Genomic DNA, 27,338 nt, shown 5'->3' on the forward strand with positions numbered 1-27,338 from the left:
TTCAAAAGCACCTCAGTGATTTAGGATCCTAAACCCCGTTTCCAAACATGACCCAGCACTTTGAGAAATTGAATGACTTTCAACGAGGTCGAGGCTCCTAAGTGACTTTTAAAAATGTTACCGAAATCACTTGCCCGAGGTCTCGCAGGAAGTTTGTGGCAGAGTTGGAAACTAAACCCAGGCCTCCAGTGCCCCATTCCAGCGCTTTAACCACCAGATCGTCCTTGCTCTGCCCTTGGCCTGCGACACTTAAAGCAGTTAGTGAAAAGGCCAGATTAACCCTGGGAAGCAAAGCCGGTTGAGTGGTTTCCTTTCCCCAGCTGAATTGCAGTATTTTGGGAAGCTTGTTGCAGTGTCTCATTTATTTAGACACACTGTGTCAGCCTATCATTAAAGAGAGAAGAAAGAAAGAAACCCTAGCAGCCGTTGAGTGGTACAGTGAGATCTCATTCACCGCGATTCAATTTTACCTAGACAAAGCTGTAACAAATAGGCCTGTTATGTGACAAATGTAATACACACATGCAGAGAACTCTTGCTGCAGATTCCTAGATAAACTATGATTTATAGGTGAAATTATTTCAGTTCTGGAAACTAACTTGGATCCTGCCACCATTTCACATCCGCATGAAATGCTGCAGGTGCTCATGGAAGGCCTTGGTGCCACTGGGGAGCCCGCAGCCTGTTTTCGCAGCACAGTCAGCCCTCTGCTTAGTGGGTCTAAACACGCCTCTTCATTTTGTGAGGGAGAGGCAGCCTAAATGAATAGAGGCCTTCAAGCACAGGCTCATCTAGAAATTCAGGCAGGGATGCTGTGTCCCCTGTAGCATCACCCTAGCTGGTCAGTGTTGGGGTTCATGTAGGGGAAACCCGTTGCCAAGAAGATGTTGCCAAACTAGAAGAAGCACTGAGGAGGGCAACAAAAATTATAAGGAAAAAAAAAAAGAGGGAGTTGGGCATGAGGTTAAGGGACAAATATGTGTTTTTTGTTAGAATCTCTCTTGCTTTCACTGACTTGCTCCTTCTTTCCCCATCCTCGACTATCTTCATTCTCCCCATCCCAGCCTAAATCAGGACTAACTTCACTGAAGCCAATTCAGTTACACAGCAGGTGAGAGGAAAATCAGGCCATTAAATCCTCCCATAGGCAGAAATGCAAACCCAGTAACATTAGAGCTGGATTTTCAATCCCACAACATTTGAGTGAATTCAGAACTAAGGCAAAGGACTTTCCCACCTCCTCCCCTTTCCCCCTCCTCCCGAAGAATCTGCTCCCACTAAATTCAGGCTGGAGTTGAAAGAAGCTCCCGGCCGCGTGAGGCACTGATGGAGCAAGCCCAGGGGAGCTGGGTCTTAGGGGAAGTAGGCAGCATAATTAGCTGTTAATGCACTGAAACAACCAACTCTGCTAAATAAATTATAAACTGACTTTAAAACAAACCCTGAGCTTCTCACTCAGCAATGGGACCAGTCACAGAGCAAAGACCCCAGGGTCATTGTGCAGGTAAGATTCTAGCAGCAGATTAGCCATGGTATGCACTAACCAGTTTATTGCAGAGGGCAGACTGTACAATGACTGGTCTCGGAGTTGGAGAATAAAGGACAAGGATCAAGAGACAAAACCAGCCCTGTCAAACACTGAGAAATGACTAGTTAATAAGGTGCCATCCATTGGAAAATGGGTCCCCTCTCCACATACCCTCTCCAAGGGGCCTGAGCAGAATTGTTCCCTACAACACATTCACCAGGGCTTTTTCATGTCACATTTTAAATCTCTCAGCTTCCTTACATCCTTTGGGAGGCCGTTCCCTGGATCTACAAACCTCTCTGTTCCAAAAATACCCCCTAACTTTCTATCTGACTCCTCATTGCTATTCATTCCCCACTTTGAGCTTCTCATAGACAGCGCAACCCCAGAGAGCTTTGTAGCCAAGAAGCACTTCGTTCTGCTTTATCTGAAACAGCACAGAAAGGCTGTTGCTGCAACAAACATTGGCAGAAAACACCATTCATAAAAAAACCCGCCCCAGTCTCCTCTGTTTCTACATGTCAACATTCATGGCCCTACCCGTCCCCGCCCAATTCCTTCCCCAGCTCACAAGGAAGGAGTTTGGAATTTTTTCGGTCTCATGATTAAAAAATTGGCACTGCAATGTTTTATGCATGCATCTGTTATGCTAAAATAACCATCCTTCCTAACCATGCCCACCTGCTGTCTTTTTCAATTTTAAGTATTTCTAAGTAGCAATCAAATCAGTATAATTTGTTCTTTATCTCAGAAAAACCATTGTGAAAGAAAAATGTGACCATTATGTTACATCAGGGAAAAATACAAGCCTTTTATTTGCAGCCTTTTCTATATTCTATCAGATCTCACAGCCGTCATTATGCCAGTTGTATTTAATGTTGCTCAAATGAACAGAGCTTTCTTTAATCACCACAGCACTTTTTTTCCCTCTCTCCCTTAAATGTTTCTTTTTCCCCCAAGGTTATGGATTTTTTTTTTTGGAGACAAATACATAAATACCAATGTTATGAATATGTTAAGGGTATCCAGGAGACGGCTTTGAAGATTTGTATCAAGAGCCTGCTATCACTGGTGTTAACATCAACCCTGCTTGTGTGAGGATAAAGTTACTGGATATTAGAAAAAGCAAATGCACCAGACACATACACCACCCACTGACTGCTCCAAGGAGATCAAAATAAAATGTTAGGAAATATTGACTTGATAATCAATTTCAAGATGAGATTGGCTGCAGATTCTCATCAAGGTTAGTGTAAAAGCATTCGGTTCAATAACCTTCGATAATGTCTACAAATGAGTGGTCAATGGATGAATTATTATTTGTAGACCTGAGACAAACACTGCAAGGACTGGAAGTCCATTTCAGTTCAAATTAGTACCTTTAAATGAGAAATGCTGGGATACAAGCCTGAGGGCAGCCTTAAGGACTATGTTTCTTGGATTTAATTAATGGGGCTGTGGATCTTTTCATCAATAAAAAGACTTCTAATAAATGAAACTGAGAGGATAATTTGCAGCAAACAATGTATCTGATGGTGTTAGCATCTTTTCCAGTACAAGGAATAACCCTGAGCTTATTGAGGTTTCCTCCACTTTATTGGTTATTCAATGACCAACTTCTTCAAGTTTTTTTTTTTTTTTAGCCCCCATAGATTGGTCTTGAACATTGTAAAATTCCAAGTGCTGTTTCATAGGAACGTGCTGAATAAGTCCCATGGCATTGCATTCAACCCCTGATTGGATGAGCACACTGACAGGACAGATGAAATTTGGTTTCTGTGGATATTGGTGCCTGACTAAAGTGGATCAGACCAACGCTCAACACATAACCAAAGCGAATTCATTTTAAAAGGGTCACAGAGAGCATACAGAGACTGCATTTGCAACCTCTGCATGTGTCCAGTAAATGAGTTATTATATAAATCGTTGTCCTTCTGAGGACTTGAAAGCACTTTGCAAGCCCCAAGAACACTCAAGGAGGAGGCAGTATGGCATGCTCCTTAGAAAACAGGAATGTGAATGAGGAGACCTGAGTTTCAGTCCCAGCCCAGACACTGACACACTGTGAGACCTTTACCTTTACCTTTACCCCTCTCTGTGCCACAGAACCCCATCTTCAAATGACATAATGATACTTATATATACCTACCTGACTCTGGTGTGAGGTGTACTCAATTCACCCTCTTGAATAGTCTCTGCCCTCCCCTCTTCTGAGTTTAATAAAATCTAATCCCCTATGCTTGATTTTCAGCTGACTCAACACTGAACTACTAAACACGGACATAATCTCAATCACTGCTGGCTAGAGATAGAGTTCACCTCCTCAGCCAAAACTCCTCCTCTCCTTTCCCTGTTGTACAGTCTGCTTTCCTCCTCCCCAGCCACAGTTGCATTTCAGTGTTGCTGGATTCATAATGCATCTATTTATGCCCTCTGACACACAGGTGCAGCTAGGGCACCACTGCAACAATACACCCAGGTGTCAGAGGGTACAACTGGAACCAACAGATTGTCAAGTGCTTTGGGATGAAGGGCACTTATGGAAATGGAAAATATTAAGAAAGAATTATGCAAGCCCTATTGAGAAAACTAGTATTTAAGGGAAGCACAGAATTCAACAGTCCCTCTATTCCCCTGACCTCCTCCTTATAGATACACTATTCCCCCTCTCTGTATCCATTTGTTCTCACGCCTGCCTTTGTTCTCCCTCTTCATCTCCCCATTTCTCATTATCTCTCTTTCTCTTATCTCGTTGTCTAGCTCGATCTCTCCTTCTCTCCCATTGGAAAAGAGAGAAAGGGGGGAAATATTAAGAAAGAACCTGATTAGATATGCTGTCTGCAAATGCGATTCAATATGATTTGGTATTTCTGCTGTCTTAAATATTAAGCAGCTCTGACAGCGGCTGGAAGGTCCATGGAGAGAGTTACTGAAGCCTTCATGGAAAGGTTACCGGAGTTTTCTTGCGAAAGAGCCAGGTAATCAATAAAACAAACAAATAGTTGTTTTTCATTCCAGGCGCTCTTGTGACAACAAGTGGGGTTGGGCTGGGGGAGAGCTGAATGGCAAAAGAGTTGCATAGTAATAATGCATCTCTCCCTCCAGCCTTGTGCTGCTCTCCGTCGCGCACTGCCGGGGTGACTCACTCCATCAGGCCCGTTCAGCCATATATCCCAAAGTGCCTGCAGTTCTTGCTGCTCTCTGACAGCAGTACGGTGACAGCCAACGCTCCATGTCACCTCCCCTCCCCACCTGAGTTACAGCAGCAAGGAAACTTGAAAAGCACAATGATAGTAACAGATGAGGCCCACTAGATCTCAACGGGCTCTTGTTGCAAAAATGGCCTCAGGGGCAGTCTTGTCATCGGTATAGATGTGATATTTACAACATCCCAGCACACGGAGACCTCCGAGGATACTGGTCCAAACATAGCTTTGCCCCGCAGCCTGAAGTCCTTGGAATGGCTTTGGTAAGAACATACTCTATGCCCGTTGCAAAAACATCTCCCTCGCTCTGTCCCTGTGATGGAAACAAACCGGCTGGCCAAATCACCTAAATGGGAGAATAATGCTACCACGGAACAATTGCATCCATTATCTTATAAGCATATACATCACGCTAAAAATACATACTGCCCTTTTTCTCTTCCCAAATGCCAATCCTAAAAATAAAACCCTTTGCAGGAAAATCCCCTGTTATAAAAAGCCTTTCTCCTTTACGGGAACACAATGTTATCACCCCCTAAGTGAGCTGCAGAGCACATCTTCGATAGATTAGAAGAATGGTGCACAAGGTTCAGATCATTAAACAGTAATCCGGGGCCAGGGGTCAAGCTTTTCTATTTAACAATGTGCTCTGGTTGCCAGCTTGACAGCCCCGTGGAGAGATCAGTGTAAACTCCACTTTAGAAAGCAGATTTTTTATTATTATTATTTGTCTAGCAGTCTTGCTTCTCTACGTTATTGCAACCGGGCACTGCTCAGTCCCCCCACAGAGGCAGCTGTGAAAAGCTCAGCCATGTTGCTTTGCAATAGTTTAGGGAAATATTATCCTTGGCTTTAACTTTGGGGCTCGGGGGGGGAAGTCCAACTTTCCTCCGAGTTTCTCTTAGTTAGGAGTTGGAATGGACTCAAAGAAAAACTGAGCTTCCCCTGGTTTTGCATTGAAACCATTCTAAGCTGCACAATTGCCTCTTTTCGAGGCAAAAACCAATAACCAGACCCAGATGCACTTGAAAATGGGCACTTCAGAGTTCTAGGAACAGAATACTTTCAACTAAATCAGGCCCACAAATCTGCAAATTCTCACAGGGAGCTTGTGGGAGAACTATGCTAGTAGGAGCGAAAGCAGGGTGACCATGCAGTTTAGTGCACTGTGCATGCAATGAGCTCTGAGCAGCTGAGAACGACAGGGTACTTCTACGGAGTCTCCTGTGTGGAGTTTCTCTTTGATACCTGAGGATTTAAGATCAACACTCCTTCCCTTCCCCAGCTGGCAAGGGAAAAAAGCTCCACCACAACTTCTGTAAAATGGGTTTCTCTCTCTGTGCAAGGAGATGCTGCATTTAGTAGGTACTCGATCTATTGTGTTGCTGTAGCAGCTAACCCTGCATTGGTTTCTCCCAGGAAGCAAACAATAGCGAGAGGAGTGATGAGGGGCGGAGGGGGAAATCTCAGCTTCACATGCCCCTCCTCTGAAAGGAGCAAAGGAACACTGGATAAGTTAGTCATGTGTAATCACCCATAAGCAGCACAAAGGGGGAGATACAGCATAGAGCTACCAGCGGGCACATGAGATTTCCCTGCGCTCCCCTTATTGCAAGCGCTTTAAATACTGTGTTTAAGGGGCTTATGTAACTTGGCAACATGGCTCTTATCAGCCAAGGGGGCTGCAGCGGCAGTGGATGAGTGTCAGTCACCTAGTTCCACCACTCAGGTCGAGTGCTTCCAATCTGCAGCCCATCTCCTCACTGCACAGGCAGGCAGAGAACCTTGGGTCTGTCATTAATCCACTGCTGCAGGGAGTCAGCACTGCTCCAGGGTCAGGGCGTGGAGCAAAGCCCAATCACGGTGCTGTGTTGGAGGCGCATTGCTGAACCTAGCTCTGGATGAGATGCTGACCGGGTTGGGATGGGAGGGGGGAAACAGGCACCTGCTAGCATTTACCTACCAGCCCTCAGGACACAAAATGCAAAATACTGCTAAAGAAGGAACGGAGGAGGAGCCACCTGTCACTGGTATCCGGAGAAGAGATGTTGCAAATCCAAAGGCCATTCTTACAACCTAGATTCAGTTACTTAAAATCAGAGCTTGTGTCTTGGCTCGAAGATTCCGCAGAAGCTCCTTATAATGGAACAGCTGAGATCCCAAAACCCCTTAGAAAAGGAAAGTGACTTCAAGGCATTTCCAAGCACCAAGTTCTGGAGGTTCACAGATGAGAAGCTTTTCTTATCCGAGACAAAGTGTGAACTCTATCTAGAAATAAAGCCTCTCTCATTCAAACAGTCACTTCTGAGCCTCCTGCTGCTGGCTCTGGGCATTGACTGAGTCCCAGCACTACAAGAAAGCCCTGAAGTCAGACTGTAGCTGAGAAAAACGGGAACCGAGACTCTTGAGTTGTGAGCCTAGCTCTCAGTAACTATCTGGCTTCCCTTCCCTCCCCTGTGCCTCAGCTCACTATTGTGTGTAGAGATGAAAAAAACGTTCTTCCGACCAGTTTATGTCCTGCAAAAGGAGAGGAAGCATGGTGTCTTGGGAACCAACACATTTGATTTCATTTCCCAGCTGCCATAGACTCACTGTGACTTTGGGCATAATCCCTCTTTGCCCCAATTCCCCATCTGTAAAACAAGGATGACACCACCAATCCCACACCCTTGGTTTATTTTATCTACTGAAACTGTATATTCTTCTATGGAAACACTGCGCCTTTCACAATGGGGCTCTGATCTTGGATTGGACCTCTCTGGGCAATACCATAATAATGCAAACTGAGACCTCACTACCTCCCTGACTACAAATATTTACATGGATTATGAAATTCTCAGTCCATTTTCAAAACCAGCTGCTGAGTTTACTGGACACAAGCAGTGAATTTTGCCAGGTGTCTTAATGCTGCATGGAGAGATGTTGTCTTTCCTTTTTTCTCAATTGACCATGTTAATTTCAATGAACGACCTCCTGGCTCTTGTGAAATGGGAGGGACGTAAAAACGAAGTCTTGATCAGCTAAGGCTAGAAGCATCCTATGTTAAAGACCTGCACAGAAACTCATCTCTCACATGGGCTTCCTACTCCAGCACAGACTTCACACATGTTCTCACATTCAGCTTGGCTACAGTTAGCAGATTCTAGTTTCCATAAATAAAAATTAAACAAACACTTAACAAGTGCCATGCATATTAATATCGAGCAGGTGAAGGCTAGCATGAGCAGTGATTGTAGCAAATCCGCATTTGATTAGATTGACTTGGAAAGGTGCGGGGAGAGAGAGAGGAAGGGAGAAACAACCCACAAAAGCCTAAAAGTTACAATAATTTATTCTTTTGACCTCAGAGTTTTTCAGCAACTTCAGCCTCCTTGGTACAATATGTATGTCTCCCAGTGAACGTGCGCCAAAGAAATCGTGCTGGCACATTAAAAACGACTCCATTCCCTTCCCCTCTCGAATCACTAACCACGTATACAGCAGGGCATCTGTGTAACAAGTTGAAGCTTTTTACCCAACTGTCTAATAAAAGCTCCTTGTGAAAGTGAGAGACTTGTTAAAAGTTCCTCCTCCAGAGTCCAGAGTGAGAATTTGAAGCTGTTATATAACTAGGAAGTGTCAGGGACTGGAGTACCTGAAATCTGACACTTGAGATGCCTTCTCTAACAAATTAGGGAGGGTTTATTTTTAACTGGCAGTTGAAGGCTGCTGTAGTGCTGTTGGGGAACATGCTCAGCACAGCGTGATGAAGCTGGTTTGGGAAAATCACAGCAGGGGAGCCCCAGATCTAGGCCCAGGACTGGCTTCCAATTTAAAATGATAGAGGAGTGTTAGAATCACCTACAAACCTAGCGACTTAGCAACCTCCAGCCACAGGGACACGCCAGGTCTGAAGTTGTGCGCTGGATACCAGGCCCGGGGTTTCGGTGTACGCTCCGTGGCAGCCCTGTTACAAATTCCGTAGCCCAAAAGGAGGGTCTGCTTCAATGGATAGGGCACAGACCGCATGGCTACTAGCTGGGAAACCTGGGAAACATTCACAGGCTGTTACTGTTGTGTTACAATAGTGCCAAGAGACCTCAACTAAAATCGGGGCCCCCACCGCGCCAAGTGTGGTACAGTGACAGAGAACTCCTAGTCCAAAGACTTTTACAGTCCAAATGGGTGAGAAAGATAAAGGGAAGACAGGCCCGGGGAGGGGAAGTGTCTTGCCCAAGGCTGCCCAGCAGGTGACCAGAGTTGGGAACACAACCCAGGTGTTTCCATTCCCAGCGCAGCGCCTAGTTCCTGAAACCACAGAGCCCCACGTGGTTGCTCCTCTTTTTTCATTGTCTTACCTCCCTGTCTCTCTCACTTCCTTCCTCCTCTACCCTTCCCCATGCACTCACACCCTTTAATGGGAGTTGGGCACAGCCCTACCTGTGACTAACCAACTGCCTCCTAGCTGAGACTGTGAAGCCAGGGCTAGCTGGAAAATCACCTGGTCCGCATAAAAGCTGGCAAGTAGCTCAGAGCTTCAGGGAGTAGATAGTCTGCTCGGCTCCTGCAGAAGACACCGGGTCGGGAGAAGGACATGACTGATATGCTGCAAACAGTTTTATTTTGAAGGACTAAAACAAAGCCCCGTCGCTGGCGACAATCCATTCACCAGCTTACCTGTCCCATCTGGGAGGGTGGGTGTAGAAGGGAAGAGAAGGCTGCTGGGTTCCAGCCCAGCTCAACTCCTCCAACAAGTGGGAAACAGCACGTGCTGGCTGAATCCCACCGGGATACAAGAGGCCAGGTAACTGACATTTCCCAGGTGGGTGACCTCCACCTGCAGTGTGCAATCCAGGAAGGGTTTCTTACTGCCTTCACGCTGCAACGAGAAGCTGGTCAGATTTCATTTGCATCGAGAACTTGCCGTAGATTACAAGGAAAGGTTCACGCCAAGAGATGCTTCTCTGTGGATCGATGAAGAACAGGTCCAAAATGCTTACGGAGTCCTTTCCAGCGCAGAAATGGTTAACTCCCACTTCATACCACCTTTGAGCAGAGCTCAGCCAGAAAGGGCATTCCTACTACAGCTAAAAGGGCAACAAATGGTTAATAAATCATTAATCAAGGCAACCGGGAAGCCACTAAACCACTCACTGAAGTTCTCCCAGGGCCCATACTCTGCTGCTTAACGAAAGGTGGCAATCACTATGGCAACACCAGTAACATTTTCAAATAGATGGACAATTATTATTCTTTCATTTTCTGTTTATTGTGGTGATGTTAATCACAGCGAACTCCAGGAGGGGAATGCTAATGGAGATGTGATCAGGGCAGCCTGATCCTAAGCACATCCCACAGCAATTTCTCAATTCATTAACATCCTGTCATTTTGAGGGGTGACCGCAGAGACCCACATTCCCGCCTTTCGCCAGAACATGACAGGATAATGAAGCAACACTTTTATTGCTGGGGAAAGTTGACATGTTTGTGAAGTTGAATGTTTGTTAATTAAAAAGAGAAAAAAACAAAAAACAAACAAAATGACCCAAACAACAAATTCATGGAACTAACATAGCATTTGCAAACCACCACTGTTCAATCCGTTTATATATTATATCCCTTCCGCCACCCTGTCTCACACCCTTTGTCTGTCTTGTCTACTTAGACTCTGTGTCTATACAGCACCTAGCACAACAAGGCCATGATCTCAGGTGAACTCCAGACACTACCTTAATAGGATAGTAATAAAGTAGAAGTTAGGGCTTTTTGCATTAAAAATCTGCTTGGCTTGCCAGTGGCAGAGGTGAAGGTCATGTCTACATGGAGAGTTTCTGCACAGCCAGCCAGGATATGAATCTACAGCACATCCGCTTGCCATGCAATAATGTCCCATGCGGTCACTGCTACAGGGCAGCGAAAGTCTCAGAGAGCAGCTTAGCCACTATGCTTTCAAACAGTCGCACACTAAGCTGCACTTTCACTTTACTGGGACATTTCACTATACACAGGGGACGTTGCTACGCAGCAAGCTGGTGCACTGTAGACCCTGGCTTGCCATGTGGTAAGTCACCATGTAGACAAACCCTATGTGCAGTTCGCTTGACATTTCAATCCCTGCCTTCATGCTCATGTGCAAGCCCGCATGCGTCAGTTTACCGCTTCAGTAAGGATACCTGCTATGGAGGACACACACAGTGAAACTCAGAGTGCTGGGGATTCTTAGACTGACAGCTGCTTGCACCCCATTCAAAAATGGAAAAACAGGGGGAAGCTTCCCAAGTCTAAAGTGAATGAACCCTGGGAGTGGATTCTCCTGTCCTCTAGTCTCCCTTTTCACGCACCCACGTGAGGGGTCCAGCAGTTTCATCCCTCACCGCAAAGCTCAGCTATTTGGCAGGCGCTTACCAATAACCAACTCGTTTGCAGAAATTAGGAAGACTTCATCAACAAAAAAGCTTACCTTCATCAAATGTCTATCCTGCTCAATAGTCTAAAAGAATCTAATTCATGACTGAAAGGTTCCAGAGGGGTAGCCATGTTAGTCTGTATACAGCAAAAACAACGAGAGTCCTCTGGCATCTTAAAGACTAACACATTTCTGCGGGCATAAGCTTTTGTGGGTTGCAACCTACTTTGTCAGATGCATGGGTTGCAGCCCACGAAAGCTGATGCCCGCAGAAATTTGTTAGTCTTTAAGGTGCTACAGGACTCTCGTTGTTTTAATCATGATTGGCTCCCTCATTTTCAAATACAGGATTCCCATGTTCTGTAGAACTATGGAATATCAGAAATTAAAAAATAATAATAATAAATAAAGGCAGAAAACTAATCACGCTTGTCCTCCTGATTCAACAACAACGTGGGCCAATTTGGTCCCATCTGTCCATAGACTGAAGTGTTGTTGCTGGGAAAATTAAAGTGATTTTCTGAATTTAACATGATATTTCAGTATTAAAACAACAGCATCTGCTTTGTGCAATGCACTCACAGAGACGGGGCTTGGCTGATACTGGTGCAGTAGAACAGCGAGGAGGTCCTGATCCGTAGCAGCGAGACTGGTTCCAGCAAAAATCAGCGTGTCTCTTTCCCCGTAACAGTTCAAAAAGTTCCAGCAAAACATGGTGAAGTACAAGTTGGTGACATTGGGAAGCGTGCATCCCATGGCTGGGGAAGATTTGGCTCTTCTGGCAATAGCCAGAAAACACCACACATCTCGTCCAAGATCTTACATGTTTATTATTAAATTTCTTTCCCTCTGGCTTTGTTACTGTTTTGTTTTGCTTTCTCAGACTCGACAGCAGCAGAATATAATTTGAGCTGTGAAAATGCAGCCAGCACTTACAGCTGCTGTTGCCTGATCGTCCACGATTTTGTCAGTTCTCCATGGTTGACAGAGTTTCCTGATGTTAAATAGGTTTTGCAAACCAGTTGGGGCAAGCTACTAAGATAAGAAACCACAGGGGGAAGAGATAGACAAAGCAAGAGAGGGAGAAAGTGAGAGGAAAAAATGGGACTCTATGCATTTCGTTCAGCAGCTTGAACATTTTAAGAACATGATGTTGTAGAAACCTGAAGTCATTATTTTGAATGGTCCTTGACTTGCTGTGTGGGTGGACAATGCCTTTCCCGTGCTACAGGCACAAAATCTCTTGGAGCACAGAAACAACATCAATGGCCACCAGAGAGGCAGATGCATGATGAGAAACAGTTCATCTTTACATGGGCTGCGTCTAATTTACGAGTGCAAAAGATTTTTTTTTTTTTTGCCATGGGATTCTAATTTGCCAGGTTCACAGCGTAACTGATAAGTTACACTTCAGCCCCTGGTTGGACCAGTATTCAGAGAGCAAAAAGGTGGTTTATAATACCAGGTGTGAGCTTGATGCTGCTGAGGACTGAGCCCCTACATCCCAAAGTGACAGGACAGCACTGCCTGCCTACCCAGTTTCTCCAATCACATTTTCCAGCAGCCAGCAAACCTCTCTCATTAACAGAAAGCTCTGACCCATTCAGCTCATTACAAAGCATCTACAAGCAGCCCACAAAAGATAAAACAACAGAGGAGGAGAACAAGGAGCCTTCACAAGATGTCAAAACAAGCCAGTGCCGCACTGCAGACACACCAACACGCTTCAGGGTTTGATTTTCTCAGCCTCTTGCCAATTTCCTTGTACGCTTAAAAAATAAGTTTTCCATCATAGTCCTTAGACGCCAGGCAGGACTGGGCTGGAGCCTTCACTAGCCTGCCTTGAATTTGTGAATGGTATGGCTTGTTACTTAGACGTGCAAAGCAGCCTTAAGCAGAGCTGATAACCTGCTCTAAAGTTAGGGTCCCGTTTGGAGGAAGCGATCAAAAGCTTTTCCCAGTGAACCACCCGTGAGGAACGCAGCACTGCGCTGCTCCAGACAAATGTAGCTGAACATGCACCTGCGTCCTAAATGAGCCAGTCGGACTAGGAGACTTTCCAGGGAGCTGCAGCAAAATCGTCACAACTGCTGCTGCAACTTTGTATGGGGCAGTGAGCGCTTGACATGCCTTTTAGTTTCTGGCGGGTTCTGCCAGGTCCAAAAGGGAAGAGGTGGCAACAACTGGAGCGAGACACATGCAAATTACTTATCAAATTCTGTTGCCAAGTGTTTTAACAAGTTTGTTTCTATGAGAATAATGAGCCAACTAGCCACCAAATGGCCCATCACCAACTATGTGGGTGAAACCAGACAATCACTGCTCTCTGAAATGAACTCGCACAGAACAATGATCAAACACCTCAGCGCCCAGGGATGAGCACTTTTCACAAGTGGTCTCTCCATAGCTAACCTCTCAGAGGAAACCTGCACAACTCCTTCAAAAGTTGAGCCTGGGAACTTAAATTCAGAACTCAGACTCATGCACTCTGGATTCCTTTTCCAGACCTGAAGAGGAGCTCACTGAAGTTCAAAAGCTTACACCTTCCATCAACAGAAGTTGGTCCAGTAAAAGGTATTACTCACCTACCTTGTCTCTCTCATATGCTGGGCCCAGTATGGCTTCAACAACACTGCAAGCCAATGAGGGGCTAGCAAGGGGTTAAACTTGGGAATCACATCCCTTTGTTAAGCAGGCTGGAGAGCTCCAATGCAAAGAAAGAAGGCCTCCTGTAAATAGCAAACAAGACTTTAATGAGTAGACCTTGGCGTTTCTTCCCATGTAGTTGTTTTTGTGAACTTGCCTTTGGAGAACCCCAAACCAACCTGAACTGGAGTTCACTTCAAGTCATCTCCTTGCAGTGGTTTCGGCCCCAGTACAGAGTCCATCCATATAATGGATTAACTCATTGCCTTGCAGACATATTGATGGGTATATCCCGATCTCATTGCCTTCTACAGCCTGGAATCCCATTTCACCCAGCCAGAACTGAGCACATACAGGCACATGCGCCTCAGTGCTCCAAGAGAGACCCCTCCCCATCACTCGCACATACACACATCGCTCTTGCTGTGATACAGATGCTGAGCCTCCAGTTTTCCAGTTTGACGTCAGCAAGAGAGTTTGATTTATTTGGATTCCTTGGTTTTTTGCTGGATGATGATGAGGAATGGTTACTGTCAGAATACTGTGTGATCAGAGGGAAGGTCCTCTTCTGGATCAGTAGCTGGTTAAAAGATAGGAAAACAAAGGGTAACAATAAATAGTTTTCACAGTGGAGAGAGGTAAACAGAGTGTACCCCTAAGATCTGGACTGGGACCAGTGCTGATTCATAAATGATCTGAAAAAGGGGGTAAACACTGAGCTGGCAAAATTTGTAGATGATACAAAATTACTCAAGATAGTTAGGTCCAAAGCTGACTATGAAGAGTTACAAAGGGATCTCACAAAACTGGGTGACTGGGCAACAAAATGGCAGATGAAATTCAATGTTGATAAATGCAAAGTAATGCACATTGGAAAACATAATCCTGACTAGACATATAAAATGATGGGGTCTAAAATAGCTGTTACTATTCAAGAAAGATCTTGGAGTCATTGTGGATAATTCTCTGAAAACATCTGCTCAATGTACAGCGATAGTCAAAAAACCTAACAGAATGTTAGTAACTATTAGGAAAGGGATAGATAATAAGAAAATAACATAATGCCACTATATAAATCCATGGCACGCCTACACCTTGAATACTGTGTGCCCTTCTGGCCTCCCCATCTCAGAAAAGATATATTAGAATTGGAAAAAAGTACAGAGAAGACAAGAAAAATGATTAGGGGTATGGAACAGCTTCCATATGAGGAGAGATTTTAAAAATGCACTGTTCAGCATAGAAAAGAGATGATAAGAAGGGGACATGATAGAGATCTATAAAATCATGAACGGTGAGGAGAAAGTGCACAGGGAAGTGTTATTTACCCATTCATATAATCCAAGAACCAGCAGCCATCCAATGAAATTAATAGGCAGCTGTTTAGAACAAACATAAGGAAGTAGTTCTTCACACAACACACAGTCAACCTGGGGACCTTGTTTCCAGGGAGATGTTGCGAAGGTCCAAAGTAAAACTAGGTTCAAAAAAGGATTAGATACGTTCATGGAGGAGAGGTCCATCAATGGCTATTAGTCAAGATGGTCAGGGATGCAACCCCATGCTGTGGGTGTCCCTAAATCTCCGACTGCCAGAAACTGGTACTGAACACCAAGGGATGAATTACTCAATAGTTGCCCTGTTCTGTTCATTCCTTCTGAAGCCTCTGGCACCAGCCACTGTCAGAAAACAGGATACGGGGCTAGATGGAGCATTGATCTGACTCAGTATGGTCGTTCTTATGTTCTTAGAAATGCCAAGCACTGGGGAACAGAAATCAGTTCTGAAGAGCATTCTGAGACCAGGTAACTTCTTTACAACATGGCAATGGGTGGTCTCACAACCACGTCACCACAGCACACTTAGGGGCAAAGAAAGATGCAAACTTCTCACACACACATCCTGAATGACAGATGCATACTAGTAATAAGAGGGCCATGGCACTGCAAGGTACCAACAAATAAAACCAAAAAGCATCAAGGAATTCCTCTTAACCACCAGAGCTACCTAGACAAAAGGGTTTGCACAAGTGAAAGGGGGAATGTTGAAGCTTGCAGCTCCGTAGCAGGGATTCTCAGCCTTTCCAGACTACTGTACCCCTTTCAGGAATCTGATTTGTCTTGCGTATCCCCAAGTTTCAGCTCACTTAAAAACTACTGGCTTAAAAAATCAGACCGAAAAATACAAAAGTGTCACAGCACACTACTACTGAAGAATTGCATACTTTCTCATTTTTACCATATAACTATAAAATAAATCCTTTGGAATATCAATACTGTACTTCTATTTCAGTGGATAGTATACAGAGCAGCATACACGTCATTGTCTGTATGAAATTTTAGTTTGTACTGACTTTGCTAGTGATTTTTATGTAGGCTGGTATAAAAGTAGGCAAATATCTAGATGAGTTGAAGTACCCTTGGAAGACCTCTGCATACCCCCAGGGGTACACGTACCCCTAGTTGAGAACCACTGCTCTACAGCATTTGACCTTCTCCCCAGCAGAATTCCAGAGCCTTTAACAATGACACCAGCATTTTACACAGCTGTTTCCAGATGGGTTTGCAGATTAGGACATATTTAATCCCTGGAGAAACACAGACAGCTCTGTAACTCTGTAGTCAGCCCATCAAAGCACTGTATCTCTGCCATCTCTTTCTTTTTCTCTTTAATACTGAAGTTGAGAAAATAGCTGCTTTATTTGATAAGGGTTATTTCCCCCAGAGGGATAGTTTTGTGGGTTTGTTTAATTTAATCAACGCATTCCCATTCCTTATTTATCTGCTTTCACATTTTAGCAGGGGGGATCCTGAGTGATATTTCGCTGAATTCCCAGTGTCTATAGAAATACTTCATAAATATTTAATTATGCCCTTATATCACCTGCTGGAGTTGGTTTTTTAAGAGCCAGGGAATCTCACTACAACTTTAGTTAGTCAAGCTCAGAAACACACAAGGGTAAAGTTCTCACTTTCTCAGTAGCATATCCAAGTGGATCCAAACCGTTCTCCGGCAGGCGCAAGCTAGGGGGAAACGTGGGGGGTGACACACACTCCCAGCTGCAGTGCAGAAATACCTTAAGTGACTACAACATTTTGCACTCGTATAGGGCCCTTTGCAGACATCAGAGCATCTCTGCTTGCTTGTCAGGCAGGTCAGTGTCCCAGACCATGTCAGTGGCAAAACCTAACTCAGGACTTCCATTGCTTTAGCTGCTAACGTTCCTTTTATAGCCAAGGGGGAGAGCTGGGCACCTAGGGTGGGATTTCTGATTTTGGGGCACTGCCAACCCGTTGGACTGTAGTGGGAGCTGGATGCTCGACCCACCTTTTGAGAATCTCTCCCTAATCTCATGCCTCCTGGCCCTCTATTTGCGGCTGCTGTGGTGTCAGCATCCATGGACCACTAGAACCTCCCACAGGCATGGTCGGCAAGGCAGCGGGCCCATCCTAGCAGGATGTACTACGATCAGTTTGCTCAGCAGGACAGCCAGCTTATTCTGTCTGGGAAGCTAGGAAAGATATCCTCCCATCCTCTCTTCTCGCCCAACCTGGAAGAGCCCTTTCAAGATCTTACTAAGCAACGTGCCCTGCTGTTTTACATCGCCTGGCCCCTTAAACCTCCACCCAGGAATAAGGAGATGTTCCTTCTCCATTGGATGTGTGTGCATGTGAGAGATTCATGTCCAAGATTCAAAGAGTAAGGGTGAAATCTGAGCCCCATGAAGTTGATGGGTGCTTGGCCACTGACTTCAGGATTTCATCCCGAGTTTAGAGAATGTCATGGGAAAGCACTGCCTTTCTCCCACGTCTCAGGACTCTGCGGACAGGGCAGACTCCACCGAAACCTGTCACATCTCCTCATTTGTCCCTCCACCTCGCAGGGTTTGTTTTTCTTTTTTTCCCAGAGGTGGAAGGCTTGGTCCAGTCTTTTAAATCTGGCACACGGCATCAGGCACCAAGCCGCATGACATCACAGCATGGAGACAAGAGGACAGAAGAAAATCATTCTGGGCTGTTCCAGAATACCTTCCTTGCGTTGATGCACTTCTCTTTCTCTCTCACTTCACTACGCCCCATCCTCCTCCCCCCCAGCAAACTTGCACAATGGCTCAGGGTTTTTGTTTTTTTTCTTTAAGACATTTTTTAAAAGACCATATACTTATATTAATTAAAAGTCTCTGCACAGGAATGAGATTAATTAGTTCTCTGGCTACCCAAGAGTCCTCTCTTTGTGTTCACTTAAATGAGGTTTGAAATGTTGTCTCAATGCTGTATCGAGGCTAGTTCTCTCCAGACAACACTTGGAATGTTGCTCAGACTCGTACTGTACCAGCAAGATTCGTTTAGATGGAAAATGAAGTGTGCAAGGCCAGCCCAGGCTCTGCTTTTGGCAGCGAGAGGTTTAGGACACAAGCGAAATTAATTTGGGCATCTCAAACCCCGGGGCGAGGAACTGTCCGTATCACAGAGCCAACCTTAGAGCGTGGCACAGCTGGCAGCCGCCACTCAAGACAGCTTCGGTAGTAGAATTGCCATGGGGACATTGCCCGTGAACATGGGGTCAGAGGGCTATAACTACAAGCATGCACTGGTAAAGCTCTGCAGAGACTCAGAGCGGGAGTAGCAGGGGGTGCTGCAGATGCAGCGTGACGGTGCATCAACAGGGGCAGGACTGGCATGACACGAGGTATTGCCACTCACCACCAGGGAGCTAGGACAGATCTGAGTGACATTATACCCACGGCCTAGCCACTGTCTTGTGACTGGGAGGCACCACGGACAGAATTTCAAGGAGGGATTTGAAAGCGAAGAATGCAGCAGATTTTTAGGGGGAGTTACAAGACGGACAGACAAGGGGAATGGATTTAAGGACTATCACAACTAGCATCACTAGCAGGAGTCAATGGCACAATAACCCATGAGAGCGGATAGGGAACGGACGTTTGTACTGGAAAATTAAAGGAATGAAGAAGAAATGGGTCTGTCCCTAGGGTTTTGTACATGGTGCCCCCAGCAGGTAATACTGGAGGGAGGAGCTGGGGAAGCAGCCATCAAGGCCAGGCACACCCTGTTAGCAGCTCCAACTCATACAAAGTCTCTGGCCGTGATGTACGTTTTAAGGAGAAGGCAATGCTGGCCTCCTCTCATGACTTCGCATTGTGCTGCGATCCCATGGCTGGAGGTTCTCACGAACACTGGTTTTAAAACCAGAGAGCCTGGCTCCAATGCCAATTAATTAGGCGATTTGTGTTTCCTGCCAATGCACCAGCCGCAGGGGTGGAGTGAGGCTGTGGTCTCTCCTCTCAGATGTGACTCCACAGCCAACCGTGCTTTTCAAAAGCTCCTCACAGTCCCAATGAGCTTCACGGGGAGGCAATTGGCAGATAGGTTTAATGATATGTGTTTCAAGAGAGAGATGGAAATGTGGCTGCTTTAAGAGACAATAAAAATACATCAGGCCTACAATAAACTTCACCATAAAGACCCAACCTAGAGAGCGTATGACCCCTCTCTGTGCCAATGTTTCCTTTACTATGAAGGCAAAATAAATACCTATTACAAGCCCTGGCTCCCTCTTTGCTCCCATGACTGCTGCGTTTCAGGCTCCCAGCTCCCCTCAGTGCCCGTAGCATGCAACAAACCACGTGCACCCCTTGATCGCTGGAAGTCAGACTCCTCGCTGCACAATCCTAGCTAGCAATAAGATGCAAACCATCCCTCTTCCTCACCGAAGCTGGGTAAGTGAGCACGGTGATAAATAATCACGCAGCACGCCCTCACGGCAGCAATTTCCATTAGTAGATTACCAAAAACATTCTACAAGAGTTGGCAAGAATCCTTCTCTCATTTTATAGATGGGGAAGCAGACAAGTGTGACTCACCGGCTGGCGTGCCCCCGGGTTGGTTGGATGTTGTGTAGCAGGCTTTCCTCCTTGTGCTCCCCTGCCCCTCCAGCCCTGCGCTGGTCTGCTTCTTTTTCCAGCTCAGCCTTCCAGCCAGGCCATAGGCAGTCCCTTCCCTTAGGAAGTAAACCAACAGTCTGACAAACAATAATCCATCGACCTCACGTTGGGCACGGCAGACTTGCTCACCCTGGTATCGGGGGGTTTCCATATTCCTTGCCCCTTTTGTCAGGGGGTTTCTGCACCACCTTCCTCAGTAGGCTGCTAGGGGAACCCATTGGGTTCCAGTCTAGGGACCCCTGAACAATAGTCAAGGCCTGACTACAGAGACCCCTTGGCTGCTTCACTGGATCACCTCCTCCCTCTCCCTGTCTTGGGCCTTGGCCATAGTCTGTTCCCAGGCTCACTGTGTATTGGCATCTCCCTCTAAACCTCTTCCACAGATTCCCTGCAGAGCTTCTTAGCACCTTCTGCCACCCAGCAGGTTCTGCTGCAGGGGAATTCTCCCTGCTTTCCTGGCAGGGCAGTCCCTGACTCAGGAGGAAAACCTCCACCAGCACGGGGAACCCTGGGCAGATTCACTTCCTTCTGCTTTCCTGCTTGGGCTCGCAGCTGCAGGTCCATCTTCCTTCATGGAGGTGCTGTCTGCCCTCAGGCCACCTCTGCTCGCTGGCTCCAGGCAGGGTTCGCTCTGTGGCAGAGAGCCAGTGATCTGCTCTCCGTTCTGGTCAGCTCCCACCTGAGCTGGCTTCGGCCCTTTTAACTCCTCCTCTCCAGGCTTTAAGCCTACTGCCGCTGTAGCAGGGCACGGCTGCCTGAGCCCACAGGCTCTCATAACCCTTTCTAGCCCCGTGTGGAACTGGTACGCCCCTTCACAGGAAGCTGAGGTCAAATGACGTGTCCAAAGTCTCAGCAGAAAAGGTTGAGAATAGAGCCCAGGTCCCATGTGACCTCTCCATTGGCCCTCACTCTCAGTTGTACTGTGCAGACTTTACCCAGAGACCAAAGGGTATTTGAAAGTCCCCCACCATTTGCTCTCTGTGGTTATTATTCTTTTTTCTAGCAGCACCTAGGCACCTCAATCAAGGATCAGGCCCCCTTTGCACTAGGTGTTTTACAGCGATGAAAGCCCCTGCCGTGGTGAGCTCACAATGTAGGTCTCAGACAGGGCACAACAGGTGGACAGAAGAGATACATGAGTGGGAGCCAGCAAGAAGAGGAGGAAAATTAACAGAATTTCGCAGATCACCACAAGTGTCCAAGTGTCCTCACCCTTCCAAGTCCCTTAATGTGTTTTACAGGAATTGCCAAGCTGATGGATAAAGTAATGAAGTCAGGTATCCTGCCTCTGCTGGTGACCATCACCAGGGTACAGTGTAGGGAGTTGTCTCCTTCCTATCAATGCACGTGGCCAGATGAGTAATGTCATCCGTCATCTGGGGGAATCCTCCCGGTCCAGGCATTGATCAAGCTATACATTGAGACAGGACATTGGATTACAGTTCTAGCCATAGGTATAGGTTAAGAAAAACCCCAAGCCAGCAATAGTTTTTCAGGGCATCTCCCTTTTCTACACACCTGGTCAGTCTTCCACACCCTCTCTTCGTCCTCTTTCACCATCCCTGCACTATGTACTGTGCAAGCAATGCTGCACTTTTTGGACCTACATCTCTGGCCAGGCATGACTCTGTGCATAAGCCACCCTCCCTACTGCAATCCCTGTCATCCCACCACAGCTACGTTTTGGGGTTGGCTGTGACCTTGCTGTTGAGTCCCGCTCTTCACTTTCCAGGCTCCAGCATGGCTGCCCAAGGGTCTGTTGATTTTACGATGACACATTTGCATCACGCTTCCCACAGGCGGTCTAGATTTCACCTGCAATTCCTCTGACAAATCCTTATCAAAAATGCCCATAGCAAGTCTACGGTGACTTTGTTCATTCTTATTAGCTTCGCACAGATTAGCTCTTCACAGCGCTTAGCCAGTTTATACAGATTTCTGATAAATGTTTTGACTGACTTTGGAAAAAGAAAGTGGGGGCAGGGGGGGACACAAAAAAATCACCCTTGCTTTTCCATGGTTAAGATTAACTTTAGGGTTTGAAAAATTCATTACTTTTCCGCAGAGTTGTGTCTAAAAAAAAATCTACCTCTTAGACATCCTTTCAAACTGCCAAAGTTTTAAGAGGTCCATTAAGCCAAGAGACCCAGATCCATAAACTCCAAGGCCAGAAGGGAACATTGTGATCATTTAGTATGACCTCTTGTATAATATAGGCCAGAGAACTGCCCCCAAATAATTCCTAGAGCAGATCTTTTGGAAAAATAGCCATTCTTGATTTTAAAATTGTCAGTGATGGAGAATCCACCATGACCCTTGGGAAATTGTTCCAATGGTTAATTACTCTCACTGTTAAAAACATATGCCTTATTTACCATCTCCATTTGTCTAGCTTCAACTTCCAGCCATTGGATCATGTTCTATCTTTCTCTGCTAGATTGAAAAGCCCATTGTTAAATATTTATTCCCCATGTAGGTACTTATAGACTAATCAAGTCACCCTTCAACCTTGTTTTTGTTGAGCTAAATAAATTAGGCTCCTCGAGTCTATCACCATAAGGCAGGTTTTCTAATCCTTTAATCATTCTCCTGACTCTTCTCTGAACCCTCTCAAATTTATCAACATCCTCTTGACTTGCGGGCACCGGAACTGGACAAGTATTCCATCAGCGGTCGCACAAGTGGCAAATACAGAGATAAAATTACTTCCCTACACCTACTCAAGAAGTCTCCCATTTATGCATCCAGGGATCACATTAGTTTTTTGGAGCTCATGTTCAGCTGATTATCCACCAGGACCTCCAAGTGTTTTTCAGAGTCACTGGATCCTAGCATAGAGTCCACTCATCCTCCAAGTGTGGCCTACATTCTTTGATCCCAGATGTATACATTTACATTGATCCGTATTAAAATGCATATTGTTAGCTCGCACCCATTTTACTTAGCAATGCAGATCGCTCTGTATTCGTCTTCATTATTTACTCCTCCTCTCCCCCCCCACACCTTTTGTGCCATCTGCAAACTTTATCAGTGACAATTTAATGTTTTCTTCCAGGTCATTGATGAAAACGTTAAATAGTGTACATCCCCTGCAGGGACCACACTAAAAACACACCCCTGAATAATTCCCCATTTATGATGACATTTTGAGACCTATCAGTTAGCCGGCTTTTAATCCATTTAATGTGTACTGTGGTAATTTTACATTTTTCTAGTTTTTTAAATTAAAATGTTGTGTGATACCAAGTCAAACACCATACAGATGTCTTAGAACATTACACATCAACACTATTACCTTTATCAGCAAAAGATGTCATCTCATCAAAAATACCAAGCTCGTTTGACATGATCTATTTTCCATAAATCCACGTTGATGACCATTCATTATGTTATCCTTTAATTATTTATTAATCAAGTCCCATGTCAATTGCTCCATTATCTTGCCTGGGGTCGATGTCAGACTGACTGACCCATAATCACCCAGGTCATTCCATTTACACTTTAAAAATATTGGCACCACATTAGTGCCTGCAGTTACACTGGAGGAAGCAGTGGCTGTATCTCATCCATAAAGAGTTTAGAATTCAAGCCTTTTCGATATCCTAATCTCCTCCTGTGACAAACACGGTTATGCAACTAGGGGAATGCTACAGCCTGACCAGCACTGTAGATTGTAATCTTCTTGTCCTCTTCGGAAAGTGTAGCAAGGGATGGAAATTTCCGATGGCCCTTTCGTGCAGTCATTTACTCTCTGCCAGATTTATCTTTCTGCTATTAGCCTTCAGAGCTCTGATTTGTTTGCCTGTCATTTGGACAAATGTTGATGGGCAGAAACAAGCAGAGTTTTCTGAATCTATCCAGCCCCAGCTAGAAGCATCAAGAAAAAAGGATGAACAACTAACCCACAAAATAAATACAAGGCTTACGGCTTCTGATAAAGATTAAATATTGTAGGAGTCATTTCAAATGAATAGATAAAAGCTAGTGGAAGGAAAAAACCTTAAACTCAAGTAGAAATAGAAGCACAAAGAAAAAAAAGAGATGTCTTATAAGTTTTATGGTGAGTTTGATGACATGAATACATTTTGCTCTGAGCAGAGTAGCAGGCCTCACAAACAGGCCTCTGAGAGATCTAGGAAGAATACGTGAGAAGCTAAAGAACAGCACCGCTATTATGCTGAAGTAAGCGATGCTACTCTTTTTGCCTATCTAGCTGCACCAGAGAGATCATTACTCAGTGCTGTCTGCTGTGGATTTCACCAACAAATGCAATGAAGTTTGATGCCCTGTTTACAGCTGGCTCTTACAGTAAGTGAGTGAGCATCGTTTTTGTCTCAGTGCTCAGGCTTTATAACAAGAAGACAGCTGCCCTCCAATGGAAATGCACATGAGCAAAATGCAGCACTTACTCCAGGAGTCAGCCTACGATTTCTCCAGCTATATCCCTGCCCAGTCTCTGAGACTATCAATCCTGTACATCATGAGAGAGTTTAATCAGGATCAGGGCCACACTGTGCGAGCCTCTGTACAAACATAGTGAAGGGACAGTCCCTGTCCCGGAAAGCTCAGGTCACTGTCTCTCTAGCGTATGTTCTGACTTTTTTTAGAAGCCACCTGAACCAGTCAGAGAAACTGCACATACGGGTGGACGAGCTGAGCTTTGCACTAGATCAAACAGCTGATGTTTCCAGTTGGCTTGGCACTCAACACATTATAGTGTTGTAAAGATTAGAATGAGTGAGAAGGGCTGGCCGAAAATTTTCCATCCAAACTGACACAAGTTGGATTTCCGACAAAAATAGATTTTTTTTTTTTGATAGAGAGAGAGAGAAATGTCTGCTTTCTGCAGAAAATTTTGAACTGAAAAACCAAACACCCGAAAACAAATTTTTCTTTCCATTTGTCTAATTTCCACCACCAAATTGAAATTGAGAAGTAAAAAAAATTGAGAAGTAAAAAAAAACCCCACACAACACATTTATCAAAAGCTACAGAGAAGAGAGAAGATCTGACACCCAAAAGATTCACCGTTAGCCCCCAGTAGAGGAGGTCTCTGTATGTGAAACCAAAGGTCCTACATTTTGGGTGCAATTTTCAGAACTGTTCAGCATTGCCTTCATTGGAATGGGGACGTCGACGGTCAAACGCCCCGTTGACTGCAGTGGGAGCACAACTAGGCCAATACTGTTGAAAATCCCACCCTACCTTCCCAATGCTGTGTGTGCAATTCAACGGGCATTTAGAGGTGTGTGTGTGAGGGAGAGACAGACAGACAGACAGAGAGAACAGGGCCACCTGCATTATACCATCTCACCAGAAGAACAGAATTAAGAAACCAAAGGGACTTATTGCGTCGCCCTCTGGAATTTGCAGTGACAAGCACAGAGTTAAATCAGTGTAAAGGCGGCAGCCAGTGGCTCCTGCAGTGCAGAAGGAGGTGACAACCTCCCAGCAGCCAGATGCTGTGTCTTAATAATGGTCATTTATAAACTGTGCGACCAGGCTGCAACGGACAGGAGTGAAACGTATTTACCTTTGTGTTGCTATCTAATAACAAGACCTTCAAACCTCATAGACTTTTGACTGATAGCATCCGGGCAGTAAGTTTCCAGCCCTGACAGTCCCAGGAGGGAATGCTGCCGACCTTGGTAATCAAAACATAAGAAGTTTTCTGTTGAATAAGTAAAGGATTGAGCGGCCGCAGCGATTCCTATTCCCAGCTCTTCGTTTCCCTCAATACTATTGTGTAACTGTTTGCTAAAGCACCCCAGTGACCCAGCCGTTGAATTCTGTGCTTGTCAGGCAGTTCCAGAGATTTAATTTGACCCCTGATGTCCTAGTTCTGTGAATTGGTTTTATTTAGTTCCCTTTGACTTTCCGATATGATTTCTGCCCAACAAGAGGAAGCGTTGTTACTACACAGAGCTGCCCATCCTGCCTGCACATTGCTAGAGACAGAAGGGGGCAGCACTACCCCTTGTCTAACCCGTGCTTCCCAGCTAAGATTGGGGCGCTGCATGGAGTCAGTGTGCTGGGAACTGAGGAGTGAGCACAGCTGGCTAGGAAGGGGGAAACAAAGCAGCTTGTGGGGAAACCTGCAGGATCATTGTGCTGGGTTCTTTGCGGTTCAGCTAGCTTTTCAGGCAGCTTTGTTGGAGCCCCTCACAAACCACAGAGAACCACAGAGGAGACAAAATGTGGGAAGCTGCTGCACATCGCCCAAACACTGCTATTTTACCCAGCAAGTCCAACTCCTCAGGAGTAAACAGGGTCGATTGTGCACGCCATACCACATTTCCGCTCCAGCCACAGAGCAGGGGAACGCCTGGCCTCCCTTCGCCCCGAACCCCCTTCCACCAACAGGCTCAGGTAAATAGTGCAGACCCTGGGGCAAAGACCCTAGGGCTGGGGCAGGAAAAGGATTTTTGCTCCCATTGGTGGGGCTCAAACACCTGGATGGGGAGGCCACACTCGGCAGCAGCAGTGGTCTGTAGGGTGCGTGCTCTGCCTCTTCAAGGCCCACCCATACAGAGAGAAGCAAATCTCTCCAGCCAATTCCCCTCCCGTCTTCTAGTTTGCACAGGACTACGTTCTCATTTCCGTGTGCATTGATTTGCTCACTGTCTCCCTCCAGGGTTAACGGGAGCTGCGTACGTAGTTCATCTGTGCATCCAAATTCTTTGTACTTGAGGTAGTGTCATTCGCTCGTTCCTTGGGGTTGCCCTGCTTGGCACTGTGATTCAGTTGTTCCATGCACATGCATTTCCTAATGGCAGAATGAGAGGCAGGTGGCATTTGAGGGTGGTGGTATGGAGGCAGCGACGTCTGGAAAGATTGAAATATTTCTCAGGATGCACTGAGATTCCAATTGTCTTTGCCCTTGTCAATATAACAGTTCAACACTTTGCAGCTGAAAAGTGTTCTATACACGTTAATCAATCAATCCCTCCCAGCCCTTCTGAGAGGAAGGCAAGTAGGGAGTCATTTGCCCATGTCACTGATAGGGAAACTGAGGCAGAATTAAATGATTTGGCCAAGGTTAAAAGTGGAGTCAGTGGTAGATCTGGGATTAGAAATCAAGAGTGCTCGTGATCAGACTGTACTTGCCTTAGTGGATTGATAACGTTCCCAATGGCTGCTCAGGTCAACTGAGCATCTAAATGCCCAGTATCTGCTCCAGATCTTACGCTATTTGTTTGAGTTCAAAGTGGTTCTATTCTACATAGGTTTCTCTACCGCACCCATCACAGTGGCATCTGGGTACTGTCCGGTGATGCATTGAGCATTTTGACAAACCTCTGTCAAGTTGGCTCTCTCATCCTCTCTCATAACGAGAGGCTTGTGCAGTGCAGTGTCTTGTTTTGGTAGCATTCCTCCCCAGCTGCACTGCTTTTAAAGCAAGGCCAAGCAGCCCTGGTGTCACTGTGGCAGAGAGAGAGGGGCAGGCGTCCCAATGTTTGCTGACACCACGAGAGGAATCCAATAATTTAATCCGTACTGCAGATTTTGGGTCTTTCACAACGCACAGGGGTCTTTATTCTGGTGCTAGAGCCACCACCTAGGAGCCATGTGCACATTCACATACTGGTGATTGTTCGCCAACCAGCT

Source organism: Emydura macquarii, unplaced genomic scaffold (assembly GCF_026122565.2).
Source record: "Emydura macquarii macquarii isolate MOO-44397 ecotype Brisbane River unplaced genomic scaffold, CSIRO-AGI_Emac_v2 contig_312, whole genome shotgun sequence".
NCBI classification, from domain to species: domain Eukaryota; kingdom Metazoa; phylum Chordata; order Testudines; family Chelidae; genus Emydura; species Emydura macquarii.